We start from the raw sequence: 10391 nt of genomic DNA on the forward strand, positions 1-10391 counted from the left end.
GAAATAGAATTCAGAATATGAATAGGAACAAAGATCCTTGAGCTATAGGAGAACATTAAAACCCTATCCGAGGAAGCTAAAGATTGTGATAAAACAATGCAGGAGCTGAGAGAAAAAAATATGCAGTATAGAAAAAATATCATAAACCAACCTGATAGAGATAAAAAACACACTGTAAGAATTTTACAATGCAAAGTGCAGTGTTAAAAGCAAAATATACCAAGTGAAGAAAAGACTCCCAGAGCTTGAAGACTGGCTTTCTGAAATAAGACAGGCAGACAAGAATACAGAAAAACAGAATGAGAACAAAACCTTCAAGAAATATGGAATTATGTAAAGAGAACAAATCTATGACTCACTGGCATCCCTAAAAGAGATGGGGAGAATGGAACCAACTTGGAAAATGTACTTCAAGATACTGTCCATGAGAACTTTCCCAACCTAGCTAGACAGGCCAACATTCAAATTCAGGAAATGCAGAAAATCCCAGTATAATACTGCAAAAGAAGATCATCCTCAAGACACATAATTATCAGATTCTCCAATGCTGAAATGAGAGAAAAAATGTTAAATGCAGCTAGAGAGAAAGGTCATGTCACCTACAAAGGGAAGCTCATCAGACTAACAGCAGACCTCTCAGCAGAAACCCTACAAGCCAGAAGAGATTGGAGGCCAATACTCAACATTCCTAAAGAAAAGAAATTCCAACCAAGAATTTCATATCCGGCCAAACTAAGCTTCATAAGCAAAGGAGAAATAAGATCTTTTTCAGAGAAGCAAATACTAAAATTCATGACTATCTGACTAGCCTTACAAGAGCTCCTGAAGGAAACACTAAATATGGAACAGAAAGAATATTAACAACCAGTACAAAAGCACACTGAAGTACACAGACCAGTGACACTATAAAGCAAACACATAAATAAGGTTGAATAATAGACAGCTAACATCATGCTGATAAGATAAAATCCACACTAATCAATACTAACCTTGAATGTAAATGGGCTAAATGTCCCAATTGAAAAGCAAAGAGTGGCAAGCTGCATAAAGAACCAAGATCTATTGACAGGCTGTATTCCAGAGACCCATCTCACATGCAATGACACATATTGGCTTAAAATAAAGGAATGGGGAAAAATCTACCAAGCAAATTGAAAATAGAAAAAAGAGAGATTGCAATCCTAGTTTCAGACAACACACACTTTAAATAAAGAAAGATAAAAAAGACAAAGAATGGACATTACATAATTGAAAAGGGTTTAATTCCAGAAGAAGATCTAACTATCCTAAATATATATGCACCTAATACAGGAACACCCAGTTTCATAAGGAAAGTTCTTAGAGACTTTCAAAGAGATTTAGACTCCTACACAATAATAGTGGGAGACTTTATCACCTCACTGACAATATCAGACTGATAATTAATTCAGAAAATTAACAAACATGTTCAGGACCTGAACTAAACACAGGGTCAAATGGCCTTGACAGACATCTAGAGAACTCTCTACTCGAAGAGAAGAGAATATAAATTCTCATTGCCACATGGCATATACTCTGAAATCAATCACATAACCAAGAGTAAACACTTTTCAGCAAATAAAATAGAACTACAATCATTAAAAAAAAGTCTCTTAGACCACAGTGCAACCAAAGTATAAACCAAGACTAAGAAATACACTTAAAACCATACAATTATATAGAAATTGAATAACCTGCTCCTTAATGATTTTTGGGTAAACAATGAATGAAATTAAGGCAGAAATCAAACTAATGAGAACAAAGAATCTAGAATCTCTGAGATACAGGTAAGGCAGTGTTAAGAGGGAAATTTATAGTACTAAATGCTCACATCAAAAAGTTAGAAAGATCTTAATTTAAAAACCTAACATCACAAATAAAAGAACTACAGAACCAGGAGCAAACCAATCCCAAAGCTAGCAGAAGACAAGAAATAACCAAAATCAAAGCTGAACTGAAGGAGACTGAGACACACACAAAAAAAACCATTGAAAAGCTCAACTAATCCAGGAGCTTTTTTTTTTGTTTTTGGAAAAAATTAATAAAATAGATAGACTTCTAGCTAGATTAATAAAGAAGAAAAAAGAGAGGATTCAAATAAACAATCAGAAATGACAAGTGGGATATTAACACCCTACAGAAATGCAAACAACCATCAGAGGATATTACGATCACTTCTGTGCACATAAACTAGAAAACATAGAAGAAATGTATAAATTCCTGGATACATACACCTTCCCAAGACTGAATTAAGAAGAAATTGAATCTCTAAACAGATCAATAATGAGTTCTGAAATTTGAATAAATAATAAATAGCCTACCAATAAAAAAAATCCAAGACCAGACAGCTTTACAGCTGAATTCTACCAGATACACAACGAAGAGCTGGTACCAGTCTTGCTGAAACTATTTGAAAAAATTGAGGAGGAGAGACTCCTCCCTAACTCATTCTATGAGGCCAGTATCATCCTAATACCAAAACCTGGCAGAGACCCAACAAAAAGAGAAAACTTCAGGCCAATATCGTTGATAAACATCCATGCAAAAATCTTCAACAAAATACTGGCAAACCAAATCCAGCAGCACATCAAAAAGCATATCTGCCACAATTGAGTAGGCTTTATTCCTGGAATGCAAGGTTGGTTCAACATACACAAATCAATAAATGTGATTAATCACATAAACAGAACTAAAGACAAAAACCGTGATTACCTTCATAGATGCAAAAAAAGCTTTGATAAAATTAAACGCCCCTTCGAGTTAAAAACTCTCAATAAACTAGGTGTTGAAGGAACATACCTCAAAATAATAAGAGTCATGTATGACAAACCCACAGACAACATCACACTGAATGAGTAAAAACTAGAAGCATTCCCCTTGAAAAGTGGCACAAGACAAGAATGCCTTCTCTTACCACTCCTATTCAACATAGGATTGGAAGTCCTGACCAGCTCAATCAGGCAAGAGAAAGAAATAAACATCATCTAATTAGGAAAAGAGGAAGTCAGATTATTCCTATTTGCAGAGAACATGATCCTATATCCAGAAATCCCCTTAGTCTCTGCCCCAAAGCTCCTTAAACTGATAACTTCAGTAAAGTTCATTTGTGAAAATCACTAATATTCCTATACGCCACCAACAGTCAAGACGAGCCAAATCAGAAATGCAATCCCTTTCACAATTGCCACAAATAAAATAAAATACCTAGGCATACCAGGGAGGTAAAAGACCTGTGGAAGCAGAACAATGAAACACTTCTCAAAGAAATCAGAGATGACACAAATAAATGGAAAAATATTCCATGCTCATGAATAGGAAAATTCAATATTATTAAAATGGCTACATTGCCAAAAGCAATTTATAGATTTGATTGGCTTTGGCTGTGGCCCCACCCAAATCTTATCTTGAATTGTAGCTCCCATAATTCCTACATGCTGTGGGAGGGATCCAGTGGGAGATAAATGAATCATGGGGGAAGTTTCCCCCATGCTGTTCTCATGGTAGTTAATAAGTAGGAGATATGATGGTTTTATAAGGGGAAACTCCTTTTGCTTGGTTCTCATTCTCTCTTGCCACCACCATGTAAGAAGTGCCTTTCATCTTCTACCATGATTGTGAGGCCTTCCAGCCACATGGAACTGTGAGTCCACTAAACCTTTTTCTTTATAAATTACCCAGTCTTGGGTATGTCTTTATCAGCACTGTGAAGATGGACTAATACAAGATTCAATGCTATTCCTATTAAACTACCATTGCAATTCTTTAAAGAACTAGAAAAAAACTATTTTAATATTCATGTGGTACCAAAAAAAGAGCCCAAATAGCCAAGGAAAACCTAAGCAAAAAGAACAAAGCTGGAGGCATCATGCCACCTGACTTCAAACTACTATGTGGCTACAGTAACAAAAACAGCATGGTACTGATACAAAAACAGAAACCCAGACCAATAGAACATAATAGAAAACACAGAAATAAATCTGCACACCTACAACTGTTTGATTTTCAACAAACCTAACGAAACAAACTTATATGGTTTGGTTGTGTGCCCGACCAAATCTCATCTTGAATTCCCAACTGTTGTGGGAGGGACCCAGTGGGAGGAAACTGAATCATGGGGGCAGGTCTTTCCTGTGTTGTTCTTGTGATAAGTGAGTAAATCTCATGAGATCTAATGATTATTTTAAGGGGGAGTTTTCCTGCACAAATTCTCTTTTTGCCTGCTGCCATCCATGTAAGACGTGAGTTGCTCCTCCTTGCCTTCTGCCATGATTGTGAAGCCTCACCAGCCACATGGAACTTTTAGTACAATAAACCTCTTTCTTTGGTAAATTGCCCAGTCTCAGGTATGTCTTTATCAGCAGTGTGAAAACAGACTAATACACAAGCAATGAGCAAAGGATTTTCTATTCATTAAATGACCCTGGAAAAACTGGCTAGCCACATGCAGAAAATTGAAACTGAACCCATTCCTCATACCATATCCAAAAATTAACTCAAGATGGATTAAAGCCTTAAATATAAAACCTCAAAACTATAAAAATCCTAGAAGATAACTTAGGCAATACCATCCTGTATGTAGGAATGGGCAAAGATTTCATGATGAAGACACCAAAAACAATTGCAACAAAAGCAAAAAATGACAAATGGAATCTAATTAAACTAAAGAGCTTCTGCACAGTAAAGGAAACTATCAACAGAGTGAACAACTTACAAAATAAGATAAAAATTTTGCAAACTATGCATCTGACAGAGGTCTACTATTCAGCATCTACAAGGAACTTAAGCAAAATCACAAAAACAAAAAACAAACAGACCCATGAAAAAGTGAGCAAAGGAAACGAACAGGCACTTTTTAAATAAAAGACATATATGTGACCAAGAAGCATAAGAAAAACATCTCAACATCACTGATCGTTAGAGAAATGCAAATCAAAACCACAATGAGAGTCCATCTCACACCAGTAAGTATGGCTAGAACTAAAAAGTCAAAAAATACCAGATGCTGAACAGAGGTTATAGAGGAAAAAGAACATTTATACACTGCTGTTGGGAGTGTAAATTATTAGACTGGTGCAAAAGTACTTGTGGTTTTCGCCATTTTTTTTTAATAGTAAAAACTGCATTTACTTTTGCACCAACGTAGTAGTTCAACCACTATGGAAGACAGTGTGGTGATTCCTCAAATATCTAAAGCACAAGTATCATTGGACCCAGCAATCCATTACTGTGTATATACCCAAAGGAATATAAATCATTATATTATAAAGACACATGCTTGTGTATGTTCATAGCAGCATTATTTACAATAGCAAAGACACCAACCTAAATATCCATCAATGGCAGACTGGACAAAGAAGATGTGGTACATACACACCATGGAATACTATGTAGTCATAAAAAGGAATGAGATATGTGCTTTGCAGGAACATGGACAAAGCTGGAGGCCATTATCCTTAGCAAACTAACACGGGAACAGAGAAACAAATACTGCATGTTCTCAGTGGAAGCTAAATGGTAAGAACACATGGACACATAGAGGGGAACGATTCACACAGGGGTCTACTGGACAATGGAAGGTGGGAGGAGAGAGAGGATCAGGAAAAATGACTATTGGATACTAAGCTTAATATCTGGATGATGAAATAATCTGTACAACAAACCCCCATCACATGAGTTTATCTGTGTAACAAACCTGTACATGTATCCTTGAACTTAAGATACAACTTAAAAAAAAACACACCCTACCCAATTAAGACGTTACTATTTTTTGGGTCAAAAGTTGGGTTTTTTTTGCCCTAATTCCTTTCAGGCCCCATTAGTGCCATTAATGCCTGTGCCAAACAATCGTTTCTCATGGTAAAGTCAAGGAGCTGTCAAGTTTTACAGGTCTAGTTTTAAATTTGATTTTCTTAATATTTCAATGAAAAAGAGGAAAGGAATTTTAAAAATAGCTAAATAAATCCATGATGACAAAAAATTGAGAGGGGGAAAACTATATGGTAGAAGAATGAGTAGAAACTGGTCTGATAGGACACAAAATATTGAGATATAAGTTAACTATAGGGGAAACCAAGAATCAAGGAGATTTATGATGCAAAACCTTAGGCTCTGGAACTGAATAAAGGACACTCAAAATTTAATTCTGTCTACAAGGGGTCTTCAAAAGTTCATGGAAAATGTGTATTATGAAAAAAACTATGCATGAGTTTCAAAAATTTTTTGCACTAAACTAAGCTCGTGCTAACTGTTATACCATGTCTGAACATAATCTAGTGTGAGGTACTAAGCACTATAAGACAGCAATTTGAAAAGGGCTGCTATCAGAACAACATGAATTCTGCTAATATTGAAGCAAGAACAAACATCAAATTTATAGTGAAGGTTGTGTGGAAGAATGGTGACTTCATTAATGCTTTATGAAAAGTTTATGAGGACAACATCCCAAAGAAATGAGCAGTTTACAAATGGATAACTCATTTCAAGATGGGCTGAGACAATGTTGAAGATGAAGCCTGCAGCAGCAAGCCATCTACATTAATTTATGAGGAAAAAATTCATCCTTTTTATGCCCTGATTGAAGAGGACCAGTGAATAACAGCAGAAACAAGAGCCAATACCATATACATTTCAAATGGTTGGGCTTACACAATTCTGACAAAAATTAAAGTTGAGCAAACTTTTTCCTCAATGGGTGCCAAAACTTTTGTGCCCACATCAGCTGCAGACAAAAGCAGAGCTTTCAATGGATATTTTAAACAAGTGAAATAAAGATCCTGAAGTTTCCTTGAGAAAACATAACAGGAGATGAAACATGGCTTTCCCAGTATAATTCTGAAGACAAAGCACAATCAAAGCAATAGCTACCAAGAAGTGGAAGTGGCCTAGTCAAAGCAAAAGCAGACCTGTCAAGAGCAAGGGTCAGGTAACAGTTTTTTGGGGATGTTCAAGGCATATTGCTTGGTGACTTTCTGAAGGGCCAAAGAATGATAACATCTGCTTGTTAGGAGAGTGTTTTGGAAAGGTTAGCCAAAACTTTCGCAGAAAAATGCCCAGGAAACCTTAACCAGAGAGCTCTTCTCCACTACAACAATGCTCCTGCTCATTCTTTTCATCAAACAAGGGAAATTTTGTGAGAGTTTTGAAGGGAAATCATTAGCCATCCCCCTTACAGTCCTGACATGGCTCCTTCTGATTTCTTTTTTTCTTTTTTTAATCCTAAAGTGTCTTTGGTGCCCACTTTTCTTCAGTAAATAATGTAAAAAAGACAGCGTTGACATGATTAAATTCCCAAAACATTCAGTTCTTTAGAGATGAACTAAATGGCTGGTATCATTACTTAACAAAAGTGTCTTGAGTTTGATGGAGCTTATGTTGAGATATAAAGTATCTATTTCTGTTTTTATCTTTAAATCCCATTTTCCATAAACTTTTTGAGTCCCTTTGTATAATACGACGATCAGATAACAGTCTGAGTCAAAAGCAAGTAGACCACATCTCTTCGCCCACTTTTTCTGCAGTTGGGCAATTGCCTTGCCTTGCCATCTGACACCAACAACAGCATAAGCCTGGACAAGTGGAACTGAAGCCACGATAAGGAAGGAAGAAACTACTTACACCATCTCAAGATCCTTGCCACCTGCCTTCCTAAGCTAGACTTAGGACCTTGCAGCTAGGTTTGTACCTCCCAGGCAGAAAATTGGAAGATTCCTCTGCAGGAAGCTGACCATCCCAACAAATGGGTGCCTAGAATGAAACTGCCCAGTCAGATCCTATACAATGAAGTTCACAAGGTGACAAATCAAGTCTGAGGAAACAGAGAATTTAATTATGCTTTCCAGAGCTTCAAATTTATACGTAAGCAGGCAGTCAAGTATAGGCAGGTATTTTTAAGAGACCTCTAACATAAAAGACTGAGACCAGAGAGTCAAACAAGCAAACAGATAAAATGAATTTCCAGAAAAAAACACAAATGCAAGCAAGGAAAGAAAATATTGAAACATTAAAAAAAAACACTACAATTAATATCCTCAGAGAAATAAGATATTGTATTCTTGAAATAACATAGAATGCTATTTTTAGAGAACGAACATTTAGAATCAATAAATGTGCAGTTGGAACTTTAAAAAAATAAAAAGAAATCCATAGCAGGACTGGAGAATAAGTCAGGGATATCAGCCAGAAAATAGTATCCCTTGTTAACATGGAAAAAGGATGAAATAAGAGAGAAGAGGTTAGAAAATTTTATCATTATGCCTCTAAAAAGAAAGTTGCATGACTCTAAAATTGAGTGCTGAAGGATCAGGTAATAGGATTGCGGTATGTGAAAGGAGAGGGTCCAACTGAAAGTTCAGATACTGTACCCACAGCTGGTCCTACTGACAAGGTGGCTTTTGGATAAAGGCATGAAGTGAAGTGAGCAGGCTCACACCTGTGATGCCTGGGGAATGCAATCCCAAGCAGAGAGAATGACAAATAGAAAGAAAGTAGGCTTCATATGTTTAAGAAACAGAAAGTAGGTCATTGTGGCTGGAGTGGAGTCAAAGAGAAATTGTAGGTAAAGATGACAGGTCCTGGTTGGTTTTATACAGAGCTGTCACGGGTCAGGATTGACTGACTTTTTTCTTCCATTGAGATCAATTTATTTTTCTACTTGAAGAATTACGTAAGTAGACTCTGCTCAGATAATGTACTGAGTATCTTCAGTTATAAAAGAAATGTAACATACTTTTCTACTACTGATACAACGTGCTAGCAGACCTCGCTCTCACCGCCTCCTCTGCCTCAGGGTCCACTCTGGTGGCGCTTGGGAAGCCTTCAGCCCACCACGGCACGGTGGGAGACCCTCTCTGGGCTGGCTGAGGCCGGAGCAGACGCCCTCTGCTCGCGGGGAAGTGAGGAGGGAGAGGCGCGGGCAGGAACCGGGGCTGCGCGCGGCGCTCACAGGCCAGCGCGAGTTCTGGGTGGGCGCGGGTTCTGCTGGCCCCACATTCAGAGAGGTCATCCGGCGCCGCCGGCACGAGACAGCGAAGGGCTTAGCACCCGTACCAGCAGATGTGGAGGGTGCACCAGATCTCCCCGCACTGCCGGCCCCGCCCGCGCCGCCCTCGAATTCTCGCGGGGCCTCAGCCCATTCCCCGCGGGACAGGGCTCGGGACCTCCAGCCCGCCATGCCCGAGCCCCGCCCCCCGTAGACTCCCGCGCGGCCGGAGCCTTCTAGACTGGCGCCGCCCCTGCTCCGCGGCGCCCGGTCACACCGACCTCCCAAGGGCCGAGGAGTGCGGGCGCGCAGCGCGAGACTGACAGGCAGGCAGCTCCGCCCGCAGCCTTGGTGCAGCAGCCACTAGGTGAAGCCAGGTAGGCTCCTGAATCGGTGGGGACTTGGAGAACTTTTATGTCTAGTTGGAGGATTGTAAACACACCAATCAGCACTCTGTGTCCAGCTCAAGGTTTGTAAACGCATCAATCAGCACTCTGTTAAAACGGACCAATCAGCTCTCTGTAAAATGGACCAATCAGCTCTTTGTAAAATGAACCAATCAGCAGGATGTGGGTGGGGTCATAGAACGGAATAAAAGCAGGCTGCCGGAGCCAGTAGTGGTGGCTCCTGGATCACTTTCCACCCCGTGAAAGTTTTGTTTATTTGCTGTTTGTAGTAAATCTTGCTGATGTTGGGTGTTTGGGTCTATGCCACCTTTGTGAGCTGTAACACCTTTAAGTTCTGCAGCTTCACTCCTGTCAGTGACACCACAAACCCACCTGAAAGAAGAAGCTCCAGAGACATCTGAACATCTGAAGGAACAAGCTCGGGACACACCATCTTTAAGAGCTGTAACAGTCATCATGACTGTCCAGGGCTTCATTCTTGAAGTCAGCGAGACCAAGAACCCACCAATTCCCGACACACTACTATGAATTTTCCTTAAAGGTATTTCTTTAGAAGATCTCTTTGGTATTAGTGTGTTGAATATGTTGGATTTTTATTTACGTTCTCTCTTGAATCATGGTTTTCCCAGAATTATTCTCGTTTTTAACAGCTAAAAACTAATGAGAAATTGCAACTAACTGGAAGCCTAGTGGCATATTTTATCTAGTTGGTAGAATTGTGGCTAGTGCTAAAACAAGCAAGCAATTCTCAACATATGAAATTAGCTGATTTCATACATGATCTTTGGATTTCTGGCTTCCATTGGATAATGGGACTCTCTAAGCAACACTGGGCTTACATTCCTAACTGGCCAATTGGTTGAAATTACGTCACATGGCTGCTTTTTGTTCTGAGAATACTTCTTCAGCTTTTCCCACTGTCTCAAACTCCTGAAATATTTTACTCATTTACATTACCTCTATTCTCTGTTGAAGGTATTAAAGTTTTC

Source organism: Piliocolobus tephrosceles, chromosome 14 (genome assembly GCF_002776525.5).
Source record: "Piliocolobus tephrosceles isolate RC106 chromosome 14, ASM277652v3, whole genome shotgun sequence".
NCBI lineage: Eukaryota > Metazoa > Chordata > Mammalia > Primates > Cercopithecidae > Piliocolobus > Piliocolobus tephrosceles.